We start from the raw sequence: 24,161 nt of genomic DNA on the forward strand, positions 1-24,161 counted from the left end.
TTATCAATGAGGTTGAAATTGCTCATTGCTAAAGGAACCCCTAGCAACCTCTAGAGCAGGGGTAGGCAACCTTTCAGAGATGGAGATTAACCTGCACAACATTGAAAGAATCAAGGATCACTGGGGTGCAGTGCCCCCCCTCCCCTTTTTTAACGAATAACTAGCAAGCCCACAATAAAAAGTAAAGATGGCATGAAGAAATCATAGAAGAATCTACTAAAACTAATAAAATATTAGTAAAAATATAAACATAGCCTACCTTAAAAGTTACCTTCAGTGAGAAACATGCCATTCACTTTTATTCACATTTTTTTTTCATTTCTGGAGAGTAATTGGTCACCCCCACAAGTCTGATAATGGAGTCCATCATGAAAGCAGAACATCTGGTACTGCAGGCTAATTTTCTTGACTAGTTTCAGTCCTGATTATATAATTTATCTGGGCAGCATCCAAGGCTCAGTATTATGTAGAGCAGTGTACAGAGGTCAGTAGTTTGTAGGGCAGTGTACAGAGGTCAGTAGTATGTAGGGCAGCATACAGAGGTCAGTAGTATGTAGGGCAGCATACAGAGGCTATTAGAATGTAGGGCAGTGTACAGAGGTCATTAGGATTCAGGGCAGTGTACAGAGGTTGGCAGTAGGTAGGACAGTGTACAGAGTTCAGTAGGATGTAGGTTAGTGTACAGAGGCCAGTAGCATATAGGGCAGTAGAGAGGTCATTAGTACAAAACTAAGAGGGTTATATGCAAATGCCAGGAGCCTAGCTAATAAAATGGATGAGTTGGAACTGTTAATACATGAGGAGGACATAGACCTTGTGGGAATAACAGAAACTTGCTTCGACCCCTCATACGACTAGCTGGCCAATCTCTAAGGGTACTCTATGTATCGGAAGAACAGGGAAGGAAAAAGAGGGGGAGGGATATGTCTCTATGTCAAAAATAATGTAAAGGTGGTAGAGAGGAGTGACATTATGGAAGGGATGAGTACGGAGTTAGAATCTGTGTGGGTAGAACTCAATAGGGAAGAAGTAAACGGGACAGTAATAGTGGGGGTATGTTATAGGCCGCCCCAACCAAAGGGAGGAGGTTGAGTTGGAATGTCTATCACTGTTGGGTAACGCGGCAAAGCTGGGGCCAGTCATCATATTGGGGGACTTCAATTATTCCAACATTGACTAGGAAGAGGGGACTGCACACTCAATAAAGGCCCGTCTCTTCATAAATATCTTACAGGACAACTACTTGTCCCAGTTGGTGGATTCTCCTACTAGAAAGAATGCAGTGCTAGATCTATTAATTACTAATGACCTAGATCTAATCTCAGATGTAGGAGTCCGGGACAATTTGGGTTCTAGCGATCACAAGATGATCAAATTTAACGTAAAATCACAAGATAGCAAGGGAAGAGGGGAAAATAAGAACCCTAAACTTCAGAAGGGCCAACTTTCCCAAACTGTGCTCAATGATAGAGAAAATAAACTGGGACCAAACCCTAGGAACACTGATCACAGAGGAAAAATGGGAATGCTTTAGGAACATATTAAACAAAAACATTTCACAGTACATTCCTATGAGAAACAAATTTAGAAGAGCCAAGGCCAAACCAGGGTGGCTGAAACGTAATTTAAAACACATATTAGGGGAACAAAAATGGCCTTTGAGAGATATAAATCGGAAGGAGCTTTATCGGCTTTCCACCAATACAAGGAATCGAATAAGAAATGTAAATATGTAATCAAGAAGGCTAAAATCGACTTCGAGAGACACATAGCTGAGGAAAGTAAAAGAGTTACAGAGGACATAGAGAAGGCAACCGTTTTTAATGCTTTCTTCTCCTCAGTCTTAACACAGGAAAAGGAGGGGTATACAGACCATGACTGTATGGCTAGCAGTACTTCACATGGCATGTCGCTATGGCTAACAGAGGGTGAAATCATGAAAAGGCTTGATAACATTAACACAAATAAATCACCAGGACCAGATGGCGTGCATCTGAGAGTACTCAAAGAACTCAGTAAAGTTATATCTAGACCACTCTTCCTAATCTTTGCAGATAGTATTTTGACAGGAACTGTACCAGGTGGCTGGAGGAAAGCGAACGTGATACCAATATTCAAAAAAGGGCAGAAGCATATCCTGGGCAATTATAGACCGCTCAGCCTGACGTCAATAGTATGTAAATTAATGAAAGGGATGATAAGGGAATATATCCAAGAATTTACTAAAGTCAACAATATCATTAGCAGTAATCAGCATGAGTTTACAAAAGGATGTTCTTGTCAGACCAATCTGTTAACATTCTACGAGGAGGTGAGCTGTGAGCTAGATAGGGGGAGACCTGTGGATGTGGTGTATCTGGATTTTGCGAAGGCATTGGATACGGTCCCCCACAAACGATTAATTTACAAAATAAGGTCTGCAGGCTTAGACCACAAGGTTTGCTCTTGGATAGAAAACTGGTTAAAAGGGTGTGTCCAAAAGGTGGTAATAAATAAAGCGTACTCAGACTGGTCTGAAGTGATAAGTGGAGTGCCCCAAGGCTCAGTCCTGGGACCAATTTTGTTCAATTTATTCATAAATAGCATTGAGGATGGGATCACTAGCTAGCTCAATCTCAGTTTTTGCAGATGACACAAAATTAAGTAGGGCAATAACTTCACATGATGATGCAGAAATCTTACAGAATGACCTGAACAAAATAACAGAGTGGGCAACTACATGGCAAATGAGATTTAATGTGGAGAAGTGAAAGGTATTGCACTTGAGGACTAAAAACATAAACACAAAATACGAGTTAGGGGGGGAACCTCTGGGGGAATCAAGAATGGAGAAAGATCTGGAAGCCTTAGTTGAAATAGACTAAGCAATAGCATGCAATGTCAAGCTGCAGCTGCCAAGGCCGGCAGAATATTGGCATGCATAAGGAAGGGGATATATTCCAGAGATAAATCTATAATCCTACCACTTTATAAAACTTGTCCGGCCACACCTGGAGTATTCTGTCCAGTTCTGGTCGCCAATCCTCTGAAATGATGTGCTGGAACTGGAAAGAGTCCAAAGAAGGGCAACTAAGCTAATTAGGGGATTGGAGGACCTAAATTATGAGGAGCGACTACAAGCGCTCAATTTATTCTCCCTAGAGAAGAGATACCTGAGAGGAGACATGATAGAGAATACCTGAACGGTGATCTTAGCATAGAACGATTCAGTCGCAAGGAGTGCAAGAGGACACGAGGCCATTCAATGCGATTAGAGGAGAAGCGATTTAACCTCAGGCTATGCAAAGGGTTTTTTACAGTAAGGGCAATAAGAATGTGGAACTCGCTTCCACAAATGGTAGTAACTGCGGGGAGTATGGCTACTTTTAAAAGACTCCTGGACATACATCTCCAAGATCAAAACATTCAGGGGTATGGCAAATGAATACATCCACACACACCTACACAGGTTGAACTGGATGGACTATTGTCTTTATTCAACCTCAACAATGCAAGTATGTAGGGCGGGGGTCAGGGGGGCACGGTAGTGGGAGATCAGAAGAGCACGGTGCAGGAGGGGGTCAGGAGGGCATAGTACTGGGGGGTCAGGGTGGCTGGAGTGCCAAGAAGTCATGGCACTGGGGGTACAAGAGGATATGGCATTGGGGTGTCAGGAGGGCGTGGTACTGGAGGGACAGGAGGGCATGTACTGGGAGATCAGGATGACTGAGATGTCAGGAGGGCATGGTGCTGGGTGTCAGGAGGGCATGATGCTGGGGGTCAGGGGGGCATGGTGCTGGGTATCAGCATGGCATAATGCTAGAGGTCAGGAGGGAATAGTGCTGGTGATCAGGAGGGCATGGTGCTGGGGGTCAGGAGGGAGAGCACAGACGTTGTTATTTATTGCAGAGTAGCGTAGGGCAGGTGGAGTGGCAAACCCACATGTCCTGGCTCTGATCCCTGCCGGTAATCCTATGTTGCCTTCCCACCTAACATCACCCACAAGCCTCTTGGATCAGAAAGGAGGGCTGGTGGGGATAAGCATGGAGGAGGAAGAGCTCGGGCATGTTCTGAGAGGAGCCTGAATCTGCCCAAGCTATTCTGGGGGGCTTTCCTTGCCTTGCAGTCACACGTATGCAAGGGACAGAGGGCAACCTAGGATTGGGTAAACATGCACCTGTGCCGCTCTGAAGCACTCAGTAGAAGACTGGGTCTGCAACACTGGGAAATGTTCTCAAGCTAGTTTTCACCTGTAGGCAGTTGACAGGTAGCTCGCAATCGACGGGTTGCCGACCCCCACTCTGGTAGAACCCTAAGGTTCCATGGAACCCTGAATGGGAAACTCTGAATTAGGCTATGAAAAAATGTACTGTATTAGAGTTTAGAAGCGTTATTGGGGTACGTTCAAACAAATTCTTCAACTCCAGCGAGAGTTCCTTTTGAAGATCCATATGCAAGAGAAGCAAAAAATAAAGCACAACTATTTTTACTTGATAGATTTGAATAGTAATAAACTTGCTTGATATGGGGGCACTCAGCCTGAGGGTGGAGCCCAGAGCACCAGCGGGAGACCCAAGAAAAGGAGGATCGGGGCTGCTCTGTTCAAAACCAACTGCACAAAGCAGGTATGTATAACATGTTTGTTATTTAAAAAAAATAAAAAAACAAACCCTTAAAATGACTAAGGCTCCATTCACATGTAGGCGTTTTGGGGCGTTTTTGGGGCGTTTTTCTGCTCTAGGATCAGCTCTCAAAACGCCCAACAAGACAAATCCTATTCATTTCAATGGCCCCTGTTCACATCTGAGCGTTTTGAAGCTGTATACAAAACGCCCAATGCTCAAAAAAGTACATGAGCTTCTTTTTGGGCAGATTACAGGCGTTTTCCATTGATCTCTATTGAATCTAAAAACGCCTGCACAAAAATCGCGGTAAAAATCGCGGTAAAATCGCGGTAAAAAACGCCGCAAAAATCGCGGTAAAATCGCGGTAAAAAACGCGCGAAAAACGCTACGCTCAGGTGTGAATGTAGCCTAAGATATTTTTGACCCAGCATGGGATATTTTCAGTGAGAATTTCATGCAGTCTGAAACAATGGGTTTGCTTGGGTTTCACTCTTTATGGATGGTTTCGGAAGCATGTTAAAACAGCCCACTTTTGGTTCCTCCGATAATGAGGTCAATACCTGATCTCTAATTCCTGGGGTTAGGCTTTTGAACATGTTTATGAGTTTTGTTGGGTTGCTGTTTTTTTTTTTTTTTTTTATTGAACACATTAATTCATTTTATTTACTATTTTACTATGCTAAATGAAGATAGACTTTGCAAAGTTAACTTAGTAAGTCGGTCCTAAATAATCAAGCTTCCTATGTGGAACGAGTGTTGTAGAGTATATGTAAACTAGAAACTAGATGTCATGAGAAAATGTTTTAGTTTAATATTAAAGTGGAACTAAACCCATCAAATTAACTGTGTCCCAAAATAGTTACAGTCAAGGAATGCCATGAATAACTGTCACAGTTGGTGGTCTCAAACAAGTTGTTAAGACATCAAATGGCTGCTAACATAACTGATCACATGTACAGTATAGCACCATGTTTCCTCCCAGCTCCTTTGATCTTTTGATTATTGGATGTAAGGTGGGCGGAGGCCAACAGGGCCACCCACTAAGCAAACTTAAGACGGTTTGTTATGAACCGGACAAAATTTGTACAGTGTATGGCCAGCTTAAGGTTGCAACCTAATGTATTTGTAAACTGGAGCATTAATTATATTTAACCAGTTCCTTACCGGCCATAGTCAAATGACACCGGCCGGAACATTCCGTCGATCCGGGTGACCGTCATATGACGGTATGGAATGGTGTCGCGCTAGTCCAAAGTACACAAGAAATGCTGGTGAACAGGAAAAAGCAAGTCCCAAGTGTACTGGCAGAGTCCACATAAACTGTAGATATGGAGGGGTGCAAAACAGGAAAAAGACCCCCACCGAGCAGTATAATAGGGTACTCTTACCAACTAGACAGACCCCACAGGGTCAAAACATGCCCAGAGTATATTGAAGACAGTGGCAGGAAAGGACCGATCATATCCAAACGCTTCCTCTCACTGGCGACCAGATTGGGTTCCCCCAAAGTCTCCTTCAAACACTCGGGAAATATAAAGAGAGAATCCCCTCATGGTGTAGCATATCAAAGCAATTTATTAAGACATAAACGAAAAGCAGCTTACATTTTCCAAGATCAGCAAACAGCGGTTAAGTTGTGTGGATATCCCACCATCAAAATGGCCGCCGCGTCCCTTGTCTGCGCATGCGTCAAGGCGCCAGCCAATCCCGACGCATTTCGTCATAAAGCGACGTCGTCAGGGGTGTGGCTTGGCCCTAGACGCAAGCCAATAAATAGCGGAGGGAGGCGGAACAACTAGACGTAATCCGGAAGTAAACGCCCATCACAGGCGCTACGAACACCGGAAGTCACTCTTACCTATCTGCAATTGATGGCAACTTCAAAAACAGATAAACAAGAGCAATATAAGGACAGAACTCGATATATGCAATAAAGCAAACAGCGGGTCTCTAAATAACCTAAACTTATCCCCAAATTTAAATGAGAATAGCAATAGAGCCCAGACTGGGAAGTGGCTCCATCTTGTGGCAGGAAAACCCATTACATCATCATAACGAAAATGACCATATGTAAACATATCCCACTCATAAAAAATGCTGAAGCTAAAACCATCAACTTATAAAGATAACATGCAAAACATACACATTTAAAAAACTTTTACATAATGTATGTACAATTTTTATGATATAAAAAGCTGGATAATTAAACATCTAAGTTGCTGAGGAAATAAATAGTCATAAAAATCACGGCTAAAATCATCAATGAAAATATGGATAAGAATAAGGAAGGGACTAAGGAATAGAGAAGGGGAGTGGAGGGGAGAGGATTTATGAATTGTTGATAAAAGCATTTATGTCCCAATCAATGTTCAAACCGAAAGGGACATAGCACTTCATCCTGTAAATCCAGGAGGTTTCAAGCCTGGAAACACCCCTAGTCTTGTTGCTCCCTCTCCAACTTCCCTCAAATCGGTCTATACCCAGGAATAAAGTGCCACTAGGGTCCCGATTATGACATAAGTCATAATGTCGGGACACGCTGTGCTTTGGGAATCCTTTCAATATATTAGCAACATGTTCTTGTAAGCGGACATGAAGCTGGCGGATGGTACGACCTACATAATCCTTGCCACATGGGCACCTCAATAAGTACACTACATGCTTAGTACAGCAGGAGATGAACGGCCGTATCTTATGGGATTCCTGTGTGGCGGATGATTGAAAAGAATCAATTCTCCTGCCTCCTGCGATATTTATTTTACAAACCATACATCTCCTACAGGGATAAAAACCTCTCCTCTCTTGAAAGAAGGAAATCCTTTTAGGTGGGTTTTGAACGTTTGGGGCTATCTGCAAACGTAGTGGTGGCACCCCTCTAAACACCACAGAAGGTGCTTCTGGAAGAGAGGGGCCAAGCACACTGTCATTACGCAAAACCCCCCAATGTTTTCTGAGGACCTTCTTAACAGAATAGTGCTGCACTGAATAAGAGGAAAAAAATGCATGTTGAAATGCGTCATTTCTAGGTTTCGTTCTCGGTTCTAACAAATCTGTTCTTTCCCTCTTTCCCTTTGATCTGCTTTGAGAAAGGCCTTATCCAACTCATCCTCGCTATAACCCTTCTCCAAAAATCTCTTCCGGAGAATCAAAGCTTTGTTGAGGAAATCACCCCTAATCGAGCAATTCCGCTTCAACCTTAGAAATTGACTGACAGGAACTGATTTCAACCACGCCGTATGATGACAGCTGGTTGTTTCAATAAATCCGTTCCTGTCAGTCCAACACCCTGATCTTGAGATCAAGAAAATGTATCTCAGATCTGCTAGACTCAAACTGTAAGGAAATGCCTCTGTCATTGGTGTTAAGGGTGGACATAAATTGGCTCAAGGAATCGGAATCGGCATCCCATAGGAGGAGGATGTCATCGATGTACCTGCGCCAGAGAACCAACTCCGGCACAGGAACACCACCGACAACATCCTCCTCCCACCTGGCCATAAACAGATTCGCCATGCTTGGTGCAAATTTAGCGCCCATGGCGACACCACGACTTTGCCGGTAGTAGGTGTTATCATACCAAAAATAGTTGTGATGAATTGCAAAGTCCAGTAAGGATAGCAGGAACTCCCTCTGAAAACTCAGCAAGGTGTCCTGCCCCAAATACTAAGCAACTGCTTCCATGCCATGGTGATGTGAAATAATAGTGTATAAAGAAGACACATCCGCAGTTACTAAGATGTAACTATCTTTCCATGTTATCTGGGCCAGTTCATTAATCACCTGCGTAAAATCCCAGAGAAAAGAAGGTGTCTTCAATACTAGGGGTTGTAAAAAACTGTCAATATATTTACCCACCTGGGAGGTGACAGAATCAATGCCACTAATGATGGGTCTCCCGGGTGGGTTCACAGGGTCCTTATGAACCTTCGGTAGATAATACATCACCGGAATCCGAGGTGCCGAAGGAACCAGGAACGCCTTTTCCTTCTTAGTCAACAGCTTTTTCTGAAAACCTCTATCTACCAATGCCTGAAGTTCCTTCTTGTAGCTATTGGTTGGATTCCCTGTCAGAGGAACATATGTATTCCGATCTGACAGTAATCGATTCATCTCCGCGTCATAGGCAGGAGCATCCAAGATCACGATGCCTCCTCCTTTGTCCGCCGGTCGGACTACTATATCCTTCCTTTCCTTAAGTAATTTCAATCCTTTCTGGAAGGTGGTTGCAATCCTAGGTTTCTTTACTTCCAATTCATCTAAGTCCCTAGCTACAAGATCACGGAACACCGACAATGAAGGTGCCAAGGATCCATGGGGATTAAAAGTAGAGGAATTGGATAAAGAAGTACTTCTAACTCCCATGGTGTAGTCCAATCTAGGACGAATCGGATTGGTCATAATATATCTTTTAATATTGAGTTTACGAACGTACTTCTGTAGATCGATAAACGTTTCGAATTTGTTAAACGTCTTTGGAGGTGCAAATTTGAGGCCCTGATTAAGAACATGTTTCTCTTCATTAGAAAGAGCAACCAAACTTAGATTAAATAATCCACAATCTTTTAAAACCGCCTCCTTTTTTGCTCTGATCCTCCTCCCCCCTCTGGTCCCTCTCCTTGGTTTTTTGGCCTTTTCACTCTTGGGGTGCCCCGAGGAAAAACCTGATGTCTGTCCTCATAGTAGTGGCCCGGGTAGGGAGGAGCCCTATTCCCATAATCACCTTCCTGATTATGCTGTGGGGGATAATAGACGTTATTGGATTGGGAAAAATAAGGTCGCTCATCTCTCCGAATGTTTTCCCTATTTGGTCCTGAAGGATGAGATGTAATATATCTTTCAGGCTCCACTATATCCCTCAAGGGTGAAAACCTGTTATTACCTGAAAAGTAACCCCCCTGCTTATAAGAGTGGGGTGGGGGGCCTTTACCTCTGCCCCTACCTCTTCCTCGGCCCCGATGCGTCCCCTGGCCAGGCCTAAGGGCAGGTGACGCACTGAGGTTCCCCCTATTGGGAGCCAATCGAGGGGTAGCAGGGAGAGGGGCGGGTGTAACATCCATCTGATTAGAAACATCGATATCAGTAGATGTTAAACTCGGGTTATTTTGTTGCCATTTAAAAACCTGACCGTTTTTATAATCCCCACAATCCCTCGCATACTTTTTCTTCTTTTTATTTTTCTGTTCCAATTCCTCCTTTTCTAAATGTTTTTTTAACGAATCTGATTTTTTCTTATAATCCTCCTTATCCTTAAAAATACTGAGTTTTTATTTAATGGTATTAATCTCCGTGTCTAACCTCAGTAATTTTTGCTTCATATGACGTCTGCCTGTTCTCACCGCTACTGCGCCCCCGGAGGCGCGCAGTGCGGCGATCAGAGATGAGGCTCCTCCCTCGGACAGAGCCCACCCCTGATCAAGGTAAAGAGCCAATGAAATTGGCTTTTACCACGTGATCGGCTGTGTCCAATTACAGTCGGTCACAAATGTCAACAAAGATGGGGGTAACTCACTGTTACCAGGTTCTCCTCCTCACACACCGATCCAGTGTGAGGAGGAGGTCTAGAACGTCTAGACGTCCGCTCGTTCTTACCGCAATGGACGCCCCCGGGGGGGTGCAGTGTGGCGATTGGGGACGAGGCTCGTCCCTGGGGCAGAGCCCATCCCTGATTAAGGTAAAGAGCCAATGAAATTGGCTCTTTACCACGTGACCGGCAGTGTCCAATCACAGCCGGTCACAAATGTCACAACAAAGATGTGGGTAACTCACTGTTACCAGGTTCTCCTCCTCACACACTGATCTAGTGTGAGGAGGAGATCTAGAAACAGTGAGTTACCACTTTACTGTGCATTGTACTACTGTGCCCTGATTGCCCCACCAAATAAAGAGGACCTGTCAACAGCTGATCCTAGTACCTATCTGTGAGCCCATCAGAGTACCTGTCACCTGCCCATCAGCGTACTCGAGTACCTGTCACCTGCCCATCAGAGTACCCGAGTACCTGTCACCTGCCCATCAGAGTACCCGAGTACCTGTCACCTGCCCATCAGAGTACCCAAGTACCTGTCACCTGCCCATCAGAGTACCCGAGTACCTGTCACCTGTCCATCAGAGTACCCAAGTACCTGTCACCTACCCATCAGAGTACCCGAGTACCTGCCTATCAGAGTAACCGAGTACCTGCCACCTGCCTATCAGAGTAACCGAGTACCTTCCACCTGCTCATCAGAGTACCTGCCGCCTGCCTATCAAAGTACCCAAGTACCTTCCACTTGTTTATCAGAGTACCTGCAGCCTGCCTATAATGCTCCTAGAATGCCTGAAGGGGCTACTTGGATGCTGAGTCTCTTTATGTGGCCAGGCTATGTAAAAGTCTCACACATGTGGTATCGCCTTACTCAGAAGGAGTCGCAGAATGTATTTTGGGGTGTCATTTTTGCTATGTACATGCTATGTGTTAGAAATATCCTATAAATTGACAACTTTGTTTAACCACTTGCCGACCGCTCACATGGAGCGTACTGCGGCAAAGTGGTTCGTTATCGTCCAGCGACGTAGGTCTACGTCGCTGGACTCCTCCCCTTGTGGCGGCGCGCGCGCGCGCCCCCGGAGGCTCGCTCCCGCTGTATTCAGTCACAGCGGGAGTCGGGCCAGGGGAGGAGCGGCGGTGATTACTGCTGCTCTTCCCCGATCGTCGGGGATCGAGTGAGGAGATCCACCCGCTTGTGTAAACAAAACGGGCGGATCTCCTAAGTGACAGGCAGGGACAGATTACAGGATTTTGCATAGCTAAACCTGTGATCTGTGCCTGTGTCACACAGTCCCCTCCCCCCACACGTCAGTAAGCACCAGGCATACATTAACCCCTTGATCACCAATAAAAGTTAACCCCTTCCCTGCCAGTGTCATTTTAACAGTAACAGTGCATATTTATAGCACTAATTACTGTAGTAATGTCACTGGTACCCCCAAAAGTGTCAAAAATGTCAGTCAAGGGTCCGATCTGTCCGCCGCAATGTCGCAAATCGGCGCCAGATCGCCGCCATTACTAGTTAAAAAGAAAACAATAAAAATGTCAAATTTCCCGTAGTTAGTAGCTGCGATAACATTTGCGCAAACCAATCAAAATACGCTTATTGCGGTTTTTTTTACCAAAAATATGTAGCAGAAAACAAATTGGCCTAAAATGTTAAAAAATTTTGATTTTTACATTTTTTGGGGGGGAATTTCAAATTAAAAAACTTTGAAAAATATTGTTATTTTTTCAAAATTGTCGCTCTTTTTTTGTTTATAGCGCAAAAAGTAAAAATTGCACAGGTGATCAAATACCACCAAAAGAAAGCTCTATTTGTGGGGAAAAAAAGGACATAAATTTAATTTGGGTACAGCATTGCACGACCCCGCAAATGTCTGTTAAAATAACGCAGTGCCGAATCGCAAAATATGGCCTGGTCAGGAATGGGGTAAAATCTTCCGGTCTTAAAGCGGTTAAAAATACGCTCATTGAGAATTTTTTTGTCAAAGACCTGTAGCTAAATACATTTTGGCCTAAATATATGGCAAAAATATTGGATATTTTTTAACTGTCAAAGAAGAAAAATATTGTTATTTTTTCAAAATTGTCGCATTTTTTTATTAATATCCCAAAAAATGAAAAGTGCAGAGGTGATCAAATACCACCAAAAGAAAGCTCTGTTTGTGCGTTGCATGACCGCACAATTGTTAGTTCAAAAGTTCATAATGCCTCATAGAACATACGGAGTGTTTGCTTTCCAAAATGGGGTCATTTTGTGGGCGTTTCCATTGTCTTGGTGCTCTAGGGCAGTGGTCCTCAACTCCGATCTTCGGGGCCCACTAACAGGCCAGGTTTGCAAGATAACTAAATTACATCACAGGTGATCTCATTTGCTGCTCATTGATTGCAGTATTCTAGTCTGCATCTCCCCAAGGTAATACTTAAAATCTGGCCTGTTAGTGGGCCCCGGGGATCGGAGTTGAGGACCACTGCTCTAGGGCCTTCAAAAGTGTGATAGGTAGTCAGAAAGTTATATGTGTATTTATGCTCCTAGAACGCCTGAAGGTGCTACTTGGATGTTGAGTCTCTTTTTGTGGCCAGGCTGTGTAAAAGTCTCACACATGTGGTATCATCATACTCAGGAAGAGTAGCAGAATGTGTTTTGGTGTGTCATTTTGCTGTGTACATGCTATGTGTTACAAATAGCTTATACATTTACAACTTTGTTGGAAAAAAAGAGAAAAAATATTTTTCTTCTTCATTTTCCCAAGAATTGTGGGAAAAAATTACAACTTCAAAAAACTCCCCATGCCTCTTACTAAATACATTGGACTGCCTACTTCCCAAAAATGAGTAATTTGTACTGTCCTGACATTTCAGGGCCTCAAGAAAGGAGATAGGCAGTCAGTACATCAGGTGTGATCAATTTTCAGTAATTGGTACCATAGCTTCTAGACTCAATAACTTTCATGCAGACTAAATAATATAAACTAATTTGGGTTATGCTTACTAGAGATATGTAGCAGTATAAATTTTGGCCCAAATGTATGAAGAAAAATTAATTTTTTGCAAAATTTTATAATAGAAACTAAAAAGAGTGTTTTTTTTCCCAAAAATATTTGCTCTTTTTTTGCTTATATCACGAAAAAAAAAAAAAAAAAAAAAACCCAGTTGTGATCACATACTACCAAAAGAAAGCTCTATTTGTGTAAAAATGTTTTTATAAAAATGTTGTTTTGTTACAGTGTAGCATAACAGCAATTGTCATTCATAGTGTGAGAGCGCTGAAAGCTGAAAATTGGTCTGGGCAGGAAGGGGGTGTAACTGCCCTGTATGGAAGAGGTTAAGCTCAGTTTTGTGGATATGTACCTTATATCCTTGCTTTGCAAAAGCTCTAATGCCTAAACATCTGCATTAGATCACTACTGGGGTGCTATAGTAATATGAATACAAATGAAAGAATCATTTATATTACAAATAATTTAAGGATTAATGATTTAATAATCATCTTTGCAAAGTTGATCAATTTGCCCTGCTAACTTTACCTTTTTGTGTTACCTACCGGCTATCAATGCTTTCCTTAAAATGAGATCCATAAAATATCTTTTGAGTAGTAGTCACAGAATTAGAGCTTATACTGTACACACCTGACTTGCTCTGCTTTGCGATAATGTACATCTTTTGGCAACACATGTTAACACACGCCAACACACTAAGACAACACGCCTCCAACTCACCACAATTCATTGCTATGTGTTGTATTGGAATAATGGTCTGTATTTGCATGATTTTGGGGGGGAGTGGAGGGGGGAGAGAGCTTATGTTCAGGCAGGTATCAACATCCATATTTTGCATACTCCAGGAGCACATATATATGCCTCATCAGCTTTGATATATGTATGTTTTATAATATTAAAAAATAATATTTTTAAATAATACAAGACAGGTTAGGATAAGTACCTATGGGCTCCATGACCTTACAGTTTATGGTGAGAAGGGAATAAAACAATCAAAAAGTCCTCACTGCAATCAGTGTGTAGCAAAGCAATGCCATAATAAAACAGAAGGTATTTATTTTATTTATACAGTAGGTCTCATTCCATCACATATTCTTCCTTTTAAATTGTACTGTAACTGTACTGTCTGCCCTTATGTTGTAAAGCGCTGCAAAAACTGTTAGCTCTATATTATTATTATTATACAGGATTTATATAGCGCTGCCAGTTTGTGCAGCGCTTTACAATATGAGGGAAGACAATACAGTTACAATACAATTCAATACAGGAGGATTTAGAGGGCCTTGCTCGTTAGACCTAACAATCTATATAAATCCTGTACAATGATAATAATAATATTTAATAAAAAGAGGATTATTCCTCATATCAGGAAAGTTGCTGAAGACATGCAAATCATTGCTCCACTTCTTCCCTTTCTGGCCAGATGCCCATTCAAAACTGCTGAATTATAGTGCAACTACATCCTAATATTATGGAGGCATTTAGAAAGCTTTATACAGTATGTACAAATCAGATCCTATATTTTAAGAATGATCACTAGATGGCAGAACAGGGCTATCAAATCGTCAATACAGTAAACCTGATGCAGGAAGTTCCCTGGCAGTCTTGATCATCCTATAACTTTATTACCTAGACAATGGTTCTGAACCAACATATATCGCTCAGAAGGACATCTGACTTGACAGGAAGCATGCATGTTTTATTTTAGTGACTCTTTCAGAGAATGAATATGACAACCAACAAATAAAAAACATAAGGTATAACAGTGGACATATTTCTGACATGACAGGTTTACTTCTAAAGTGAAGACTCATGAGGGATTCAACTGAATTATGAGTGTACCCTATTGTATTTTATATATTAACAGACTGCAACCAAAATAAAAGAAAAAAAGGAAGGCTCAATTGGTTGCAAAAAGAACTGATAAACTAAAATGTAAATATGTAGGAGGTCTCAAGATATCTGAGAGCTGATTCCAGCTTACGCATTTTTCACAATTATTTATTTGTTTTATTCTAACTTTCTACTTGTTTAGGACACTTTTAAAGATTTTTATTGAGTTCTGACCATAATAAACATTGGTGTCAGTGTGAGCTGTGTGGCTCAACGAGGTAAGGGCTTATGAAGCTCAACAGAGAGCAGCGCAGAAACAGCCCAAACAGGTGTGAGTCATCCGCACGCCGCCCCAGCGAAAACTACTCCTGGCACCCCTCCAAGAGGTAGTCTGGTCTCTTCTGATCAGGATGGAACTCCGCAAGGATGCGGTAGTGCCAGGAGAGGAGCTAGTTGCATGCACCTTGTATAAAGTTTACAAAGGAAATGTCCTGGTGCACTTCATCAACCTGAGGACAACCCTGGTTTCACTTCCCAACCATACCACACTAGCAGACCTGTACATAGTGCCCCATCACTTAATCTCAGAGGCTCATCCCAAAATAGAGGCCATTTGTGCCCGCTACAAGCAGCCATGTCTTCGTTGGACAAGTCTCAAATTGCTGCTTGAATAACTGCACATTCTCTTCCAGGACTATCATTTATCTCACCAAAGACTGATTCACCAGCTGCTTGAAAAGGATCTACTGGTTTGTGCCACTGGCCCAGAAAACTAAGGCTACGCCAAGGCCATTGATCACTCAATCCATACGTCGGATACTCCACCCATTCGGGAGCTATACCATCATATTCCCCCGGCTTTGTGCGAGGAGGTCAAGGACTTGCTCTGCAACATGTTACAGAGTGAGGGGATTCAAGAGAGTCGTAGCCTATGGGCTGCTCCAAAGGTTCTAAAGCAAAATAAATTTGTAATTCTGCATTTTTGCAAAGACTACCGCAAGTGTCTGCACCCATTGCGATGCCTACTCGTTATCGTCACATCAGGTTGAGGAGTCACTTATAGCACTGGGTTAAGCCATGTACTTCTCCGTCTTTGTCTTGGCAAGTGGCTACTGGCAGGTCCCAGTGAGAGATCAAGATCACGGAAAGACTTCCTTTGTCACACCCCTGGGGACTGTTAGAATTTAACTTTATGTCCTTTGGTCTCAAGAATGCCTCCAGCACATTTCAGTGCCTATGGAAGAGATGCCTGGGGGACTTCAAATTTGAAATTGTGCTATTCTACTTGGATAATATCATCATACCATGCATTTTCCTGTGGTGGTGGTCACTTTGAACAAAGATTTTTCTACACTTAAAAGAATAGTATTGGTGATGGGAACATTTTAGTCATTACACTGTTGGATTTGTTTTATTTGAACTTATTTAATTTAAAATACATTTTGGTAAAAACATTTTTTTGTATTGTTTGGGGCACTTTACTTGATCACAATATTTATTAAATGATTTATTGTGCAATAATTTTTACAGAGAAAAATTAAAATTATTGAATCAGTGCTGTAATTATTATTTTGCTATATCACTTAGGGGCTTACATTTATTTATAGCAGCTGGTTATTGGTAGAAGAATAGGTTATTTGGTTCACATTTATGCAATATACTTCTCTCACAATTTATTATACTGTATTCATCAGCACGAAAGGGTTTATACATTTACAGAAAATACATGTTAAGCGGCTAACTTAAATTCTGATTAGGATAACAAAGCTGCCTCTATTGCACTGAGATCACAAGCAGTGTTTTGAGCCTTGCCCAACTCTCCTTTTATTGACAATACAACACCCCCTCTTCTTGTTTCCATAATATAAGGGGGCTTTTTTAACTTCTTTATTTATGGAAAGGCAAAGGTTAACAAACCAAGTCACAAAACATGATTAGGGTATTTCAAAAGTGGTTATGGCGCTGCTTTGAATGATTCATGCCTTATAAAAATCTTTTACAGAAAAACTGTGCAAAGAATTCCACATTTTATATTCAAATGCAAATGGTGTAGAATACTAAGTAAACGGTGACTCCAAGTAGGAGTAATTGGTGCAAATAGCATATAAAGTGACTATTGCTCCAATTTATACATTCTTATGTGATTAAATATAAATACAGTATAAAGTGACAATGGTTATACTTCCTAATAAAGTGTTCCAAAAATCATGTGTCCATAATATAGATTCTTAATATAGTGCTGCTATGAAAACACTTTTTCCTGGTGTTGCAACAAGGAGAATTCTACAAATGACATGTGGTGTGCCCGGTGTCTCCACTCATGCTCCCCATCTTACTTTATTAGATACACCTGTTCAATTGCTTGGTAACAAGAATTGATAATAAGCCAATCACATGGCAGCAACTCAATGCATTTTGGCATCTAGACATAGTAAAGATGACTTGCTGAAGCTCAAACCGAGTATCAGAATGGGGAAGAAATGGGATTTAAGTGACTTTGAACATGGCATAGTTGTTGGTGCCAGATGGGTTGGTCTGAGTATTTCAAAAACTGCTGCTCTACTGGGATTTCATGCACAACAATCTCTAGGGTTTTCAGAAAATGGTCCGAAAAAGAGATAATATCCAGTGAGTGGACAAAAAATGCCTTGTTGATGTCAGAGGAGAATGGGCAAACTGGTTCGCGATGATAAAAAGCAACAGTAACTCAAATAGCCACTCGTTACAACCAAGGTATGGAGAATACCATCTCTGAATGCACAACAAAACTTGAAGCAGATTTGCTACAGCAGCAGAAGACTCCACCGGTGCCACAAGAGAAGACTGGAAAAACATTGTCTGGTCTGATGAGTCTTGATTTCAACTGTGGCATTCAGATGGTAGGGACAGAATCTGGCGTAAACAACAGGAAAGCATAGATCTATCTTGCTTTGCATCAACGGTTCAGGCTGGTGATGTAATGGAGTGGGGGATATATTCTTGGCACACTTTGTGCTTCTTAGTAGCAACTGAGTATCATTCTGACCTCTGATCAGTCTTTTTTTCCCCTTACTATTGGCATTGAAGCATTTGTATTCCTACCTAATGCTGTTTCCATGGCATTTTTCCCTCCTACTGACCACAGAGAGGGCATTTTTCCTCCTACTGAGAACTAACACCAAGGCATTTTTCCTAGCACTGATGCTGGGTTATTGTTCCCCCATTTAAACACTGATGCCAGGACATTTTTTTCTTCCCATTAACCACCATTGTAGGGGTATTTTTTTCCTCGCTCTGACAGGCTTTTTATTTTCCTACAGACCACTAACACAGGGCATTTTGTTTTTCCTACTGACTACTGACACTAGTTACATTTTTTTCACCCATTGACCATTGCCTTTCCTCTTGGTTTAGGAATCTGAACTCTGACTACTGGCTTCTGCGCCATTAACATTTTTTTGCTTTGTTGCCCAGTGACTTCTGATTAAACCCATTACATAATACAGTAAATTTTATACATGTACAGTATCAATGTTTTAAAATGAACTAGTAGTTAATCATATGCACAAACAGTAAAGACAAGTACAGTACCACCGTGAAAATAAAAATGTTTTCTTTCTCTGGGTCAATGGCTAAAGGATGCAGATAATGAACTTGCTAAGAACTTGTGCCAGAAAGCATAGACTACACCTCATTGACAGGAATTTGTTGGATCATTGCCTCCAGTGCCGTCTGTATCTGCATACAGGCATACCCTACGTTTAAGTACACAATGGGACCAGAGCATGTATGTTTAAAGGAAAATGTACCTAAAGTGAAGCAATACCTTTTTTCACTTCTCAATGCATGTAAATACACTAGCTCCATTATAAATCTTAGTCAGCTTGACATGGCACTGCTCCCGGTTTTGAAAGTTTACCATTGATGTCTATAGAAAATCTTGGTCAAATTGACATGGCACTGCTCCCGAACCATAAGGAATAGGGAGACCAAACTTGGGGAGCATGTTAAAGGGACCCAGGACTACAGCACAGTAAATTATCTAGGCAAGCTGACAAACTCCAAAATTGAATATGTTGTATTCCTGGGTCCCCTCTTGGTGCTCCCCAAGTGTGGTGTCCCTGTCACTTATGGTTCAGGAGCAGTGCCATGGCAAGCTGACCAAGATTTCCTATAGACACCAATGTTAAAAACCAGCAGCAGTGCCATGTCAAGCTGACCAAGATTTCCCATAGACGCCAATGTGTCTACTCGCGAGTGTATGTAAAGTGAGGGAACGTAAAGTAGGGTATGCCTGTATCTGATTCGTAGCACTGCCCCTTGAGGGTTGCTGGTAATTGCATGTTCTTCTGTGCTGTTTTGACCCTGTGAACTGTCCAGCCCTCCTGACACTCTAGGTTCAGAGACATGTTGTGTCTACCTTCAAATGACACACTGACACAATTCAAATAGATTTTAACTCCTTAGTTCAGCTTTACTCAAGGAAAAGGCTTGAAAAGAGTAATAATCAACTAGGCCCTGGATAAACAGCCAGGGCTCAGTTGAAATAACACTAAAGAACAGTGAATAACCAATTATAATAACAAGTAAATACATCAAATATACACAGTATCTTACAGTAAGTGAATGAATCTCTCAGAAAGCTATAAATTTCTATAAGAAACGCTTTTACTAAAGGGGGAACCCTGGGCCGGCCTATAAAACCTGTATCCTAATGAGAGATGAGGTAATCTAGATACCAGTAACTTGTCCCCTTTAGCAATGTTCAGTTTACAAGGCCTTGCTAAAATCTTCACCGGCACTTGGAGCTCAAAGAACAAATGATTCTCCAGTGTAGCAGCGTGAAACAGGCAATGCAGAATAGCTGGTTCTGATTATCAATGATCCACTAACTGATCCAGATGTAGAGTGTCTGTGTTCAGTGTCTAAGAGAAATTGTAGTAACTGGTAACTGGACTCTGAGCAGGTGCTCTCTCACCAAACCCAATGTCCTTCTTATGAGTCCTGGAAGACAGGCAGCGGCAACTCTCCACGTTGTGGGACACTGAGACAACTGCGCTCCGCTGTCTCAGTGAGTCCCGCCGACTCCACTCGATCAGCAATACTGTAGGGATGTCCGCAATGCAGCGATGGTCATCTGTCCCGCCTGGGCTGAGTCTGCAGACAGCTGTGTGGTGTGCAGTAGGCCGCGGTCTGCTCCCTCTGTGGCCGACTGATGCATACACGATGGATCCAAGGAAGCAAGAGAGTGTGGGCCTGTTCAGCAGTCTATCCCACAATTCTCTCCTGGAGCCCATGGCTTGCTGGAAAGTACAGTTCTTAAACAGTTCTTAAACAGTTCAGCAGTACAGTAATATTCTTGTAGAAGATTACAGTTCCCACGATGCCTTTCTTTCAGTCTCAAGAGTATGATGCATGAAACCCGAGACCAACACTAGGGGATTATATAGACAGTCTGAAAGAGCAGAAAGTAAGTCTGCAGTGTCAGATAGTGGTAGTCCGCTCCCGGCTACATGATAAAAGTAAAAACAAAAAAATAATACAGTTATGAACTGCCATTACTTAACGCCTTAAAAACTGGAATAATTTAATATTTTAGTGATCAGAATCAATGTCGGGACTGCTTGCAGTTTCAGACATCAATGCTGTGAGTTTTTTTCCACTCACTAGCTTTTTTCATATCTAGGTAACTCTTACAGTAGGATATCTTTGTATAGTAAACAACTCTGTTTTTATAACATAGTATAACATAGCAGAACATTAAATCAGGATGCCTAAAGCATTTTGGGGAAACTACACCCTAAGCCACAAGAGATTAAAGGTGACAGTAAATAATTGAAAGTACCTAATACCATATATTAGTTTTAGGTGGACAGACACTTTAAAACCTTGTGGGTCCTCTCCCTGACCCCAACGGGCTCACCTGCAGTTCAGTTGTTTCTGCTCGCCTCACTGCTCTGAGCCTCCCTGTCCATTACAAAGTTGACCACTATACAGTTGCACTTCTATATTACTTGATTATTCCTTTGTTGTATCCTGATTTTGATGTATGTTTATCTAAAAACCCGATAAAGTTTCTTTAACCACTTTACCCCCGCTCACTTTGCTGCTACTGCAGCAAAGTGGCTCGTTCCCGTCGTTCCCGGACTCCGCCCCTTGTGGGCGGCGCGCGCGCGCCGCCGGAGGCTCGCTTCCGCTGTTTTCAGTCACAGCGGGAGTCGGGCCAGGGGAGGAGCGGCGGCGATCGCCGCTGCTCTTACCCGATCGTCGGGGATCGAGTCTGGAGATCCGCCCGCTGTGTGTAAACACAGCGGGCGGATCTCTGAAGTGACAGGCAGGGTCAGATTGCAGGGTTCAGCATAGCTGAACCCTGGATCTGTCCTTGTGTCACTCAGTCACCCCCCCCCCCCACACGTCAGTAAGCACCAGGCATGCATTAACCCCTCCCTCTCCAATAAAATTAACCCCTTCCCTGCCAGTGTCATTTTTACAGTAACAGTGCATATATATAGCACTGATCACTGCAGTAATGTCACTGGTACCCCCAAAAGTGTCAAAAATTTCAGTCAAGGGTCCGATCTGTCCGCCGCAATGTCGCAGTCCCGCAAAAAAAAAAATCGCAGAAAAAAAATGACAGAAATCTTTCCCTTTGTTAGTAAACGCAATAACTTTTGCGCAAACCAATAAAAATACGCTTATTGTGATTTTTTTTACCAAAAATATGCAGCAAAAACCAAATTGGCCAAAAATTAAAAAAATTTTTTTTTTGTTTATAGCGAAAAAAGTAAAAATCGCACAGATGATCAAATACCACCAAAAGAAAGCTCTGTTTGTGGGAAAAAAAGGACGTACATTTCGTTTGGGTACGGCGTCGCATGACCGCGCAATTGTCAGTTAAATTCGAAGCAGCGCCGAATTGCAAAAAGTGGCCTGGACGGAAGACAGCAAAAAAGTGGTTAAAAAAAAAAAAAAAACCTTGTGGGAATGGATGGATGAACTGCTCTCCAAAGGATAGGCAAAGCTATCTTATTTCTCAAATACAAAGAGATTTCCAAGCTCAAACTTATCAGCCAGCCAGCGATCAACCATGTTGACCTGTCTAACAATATGAGTTAAGAACAGGTATTTAGTCTGCACACATTCCCAAAAACATGCATAAGCTACAGACTCTGTCAAGGCACACTGTTTTTGTAGTCCCAAACTCTAACTTCTGAGTCTCCATTGTGGAAGCGCATGCATTTTAATGAATAGGCAGAGGTTAGGTGAGCTTGGAAGGAGCCCACCCCTACTTAAAGGTACAGGGGCACACTGAACATCCAGCACATAGCACTATGGCAGCAAAGATGTCAGTGCGATGCCTGACCAATATAATTAAAAATACAAACAAGTGGCCACTACCCCACCTATAACTGGTCTTTGCAGCAAGGAGCTCTGAAAGGGCGACGTATGTCAAACAAATACAAAGAGATTTCCAAGCTCAAACTTACCAACCAGCTAGTTACCAACCAAATTGGCTTGTCTAACAATATGTGTTATGAACAGGGATTTAGTCTGCACACATTTGCAAATACATGCATAAGCAAAGACCAGTTATAGGTGGGGGCAGTCGCCACTTGTTTGTATTTTTAATTATATTGGTCAGGCACTGACATGTTTGCTGCCATAGTGTTATGTGCTGGGTGTTCAATGTGCCCCCGTACCTTTAAGAAGGGATGGGCTCCTTCCAGGCTCACCTGCCCTCTGCCTATCCATTAATATTCATGTGCTCCCATTGTGGAGACTCTCAGGAGTTAGGGAATACAGAAAACAGTATGCCTTGACGGGGCCTGTAGCTTACGCATGTATTTGCGAATGTGTGTAGACTAAACCCCTGTTCTTAACGTAAATTGTTAGACAGGTCAATTCGGTTGCTCGTTGGCTCGTTGGTAAGTTTGACCTTGGAAATCTCTTTGTATTTGTTTGACTATCTTATCTCTCACCTGAAAAATAAAGATACCCAAAGGCTTTCCAATAAAATTATTAACAATTTAATGTCAAAGTGAATGTTTCATTCCTCAAACATGCAAATAATGATGCCATCATTTTTGCTCATTTATCTGTTTCAAATGTACTCATTTCAATAACACAAGCAACCTAAGCAGACTGAACAGCTCTGTTACTGACATTCAAATTCAATTTTCCGTATGTTTTTGTAATGTTGGGACCCTGCCCTAAGTTGGAGTGTCCCTATTTATAGAAGGTTTTACCCCTTTCATGACCAGACCATGTGTTTGCTATTTGGCACTGTGCTATTTTAACTACCAATTGCTTGGTCAGGCAACACTGTACCCAAATTACATTTATACAATTTTTTTTTTCACACAAATCCAGCTTTCTTTTCGTATTACTTGTTTACCACAGATTTTTTTTTTTTTTTAAAAAGACCGGAAATTTAAATTATATATATATATATATATATATATATATATATATATATATATACAGTATATCTATATCTATATACCCCCTTGAGGACTGCTGGATAACACACTTTCGGGTCTCCCTGGGTTACCATTAGGAACACTGACAGTCACAATTTGACACTTTACTTCTTGGCTCAGTCAATGATCAGTCCAGGGGTCTGTAATTGTTTTTGGTGTTTTAAATTGAATAGGGATAGTGGGATACTCCAGATTAACTATTCACAAGATATGAGGACTTCTGTCTGATGATGCAGCCAGGCAGCTGATTCACTCTGCCACTAGATGAATTTAGGTTAAGTCTCTATCCAGAACACTTGATGAACTAATTCTCTTCAGGGTACTCGCCTAGCATCCCCTTTTACTTGACACACTGACACCCGTCCTCTGACTATCCTACTCCGGGATGCCCCCCCGTCAGGTCAGGCCCCCTGACACGATCCCCTGTACTCAAGATACTGTTTTTCGAGGGTCCCCAGTCAGTTCTCCTGGACCTTTGGGTTCAGCTCCATTCCTTGGATCCCCAGGCCAACTGCCTGCGACCATGTGCCACCACTACAGAGGAGGAGGCAGCCACCACCCTCCCTCCAGGGCTCTGCTCACCTGCAGCACATGTGCTCCTGGCTTTTATACAGTATCCCACAATGCATAGAGACAGCCAGTGTCTGCCAATCACCGAGACTGTATCAAAGCCTGTGCATCCATTGGTCAGGTTTCCTCCCACTATCCAACATGCCTCTGTATTTGCCCAGTGTGA

This window comes from Pelophylax lessonae (assembly GCF_965119305.1).
Source record: "Pelophylax lessonae genome assembly, chromosome: 3".
Classification (NCBI taxonomy): Eukaryota; Metazoa; Chordata; class Amphibia; order Anura; family Ranidae; genus Pelophylax; species Pelophylax lessonae.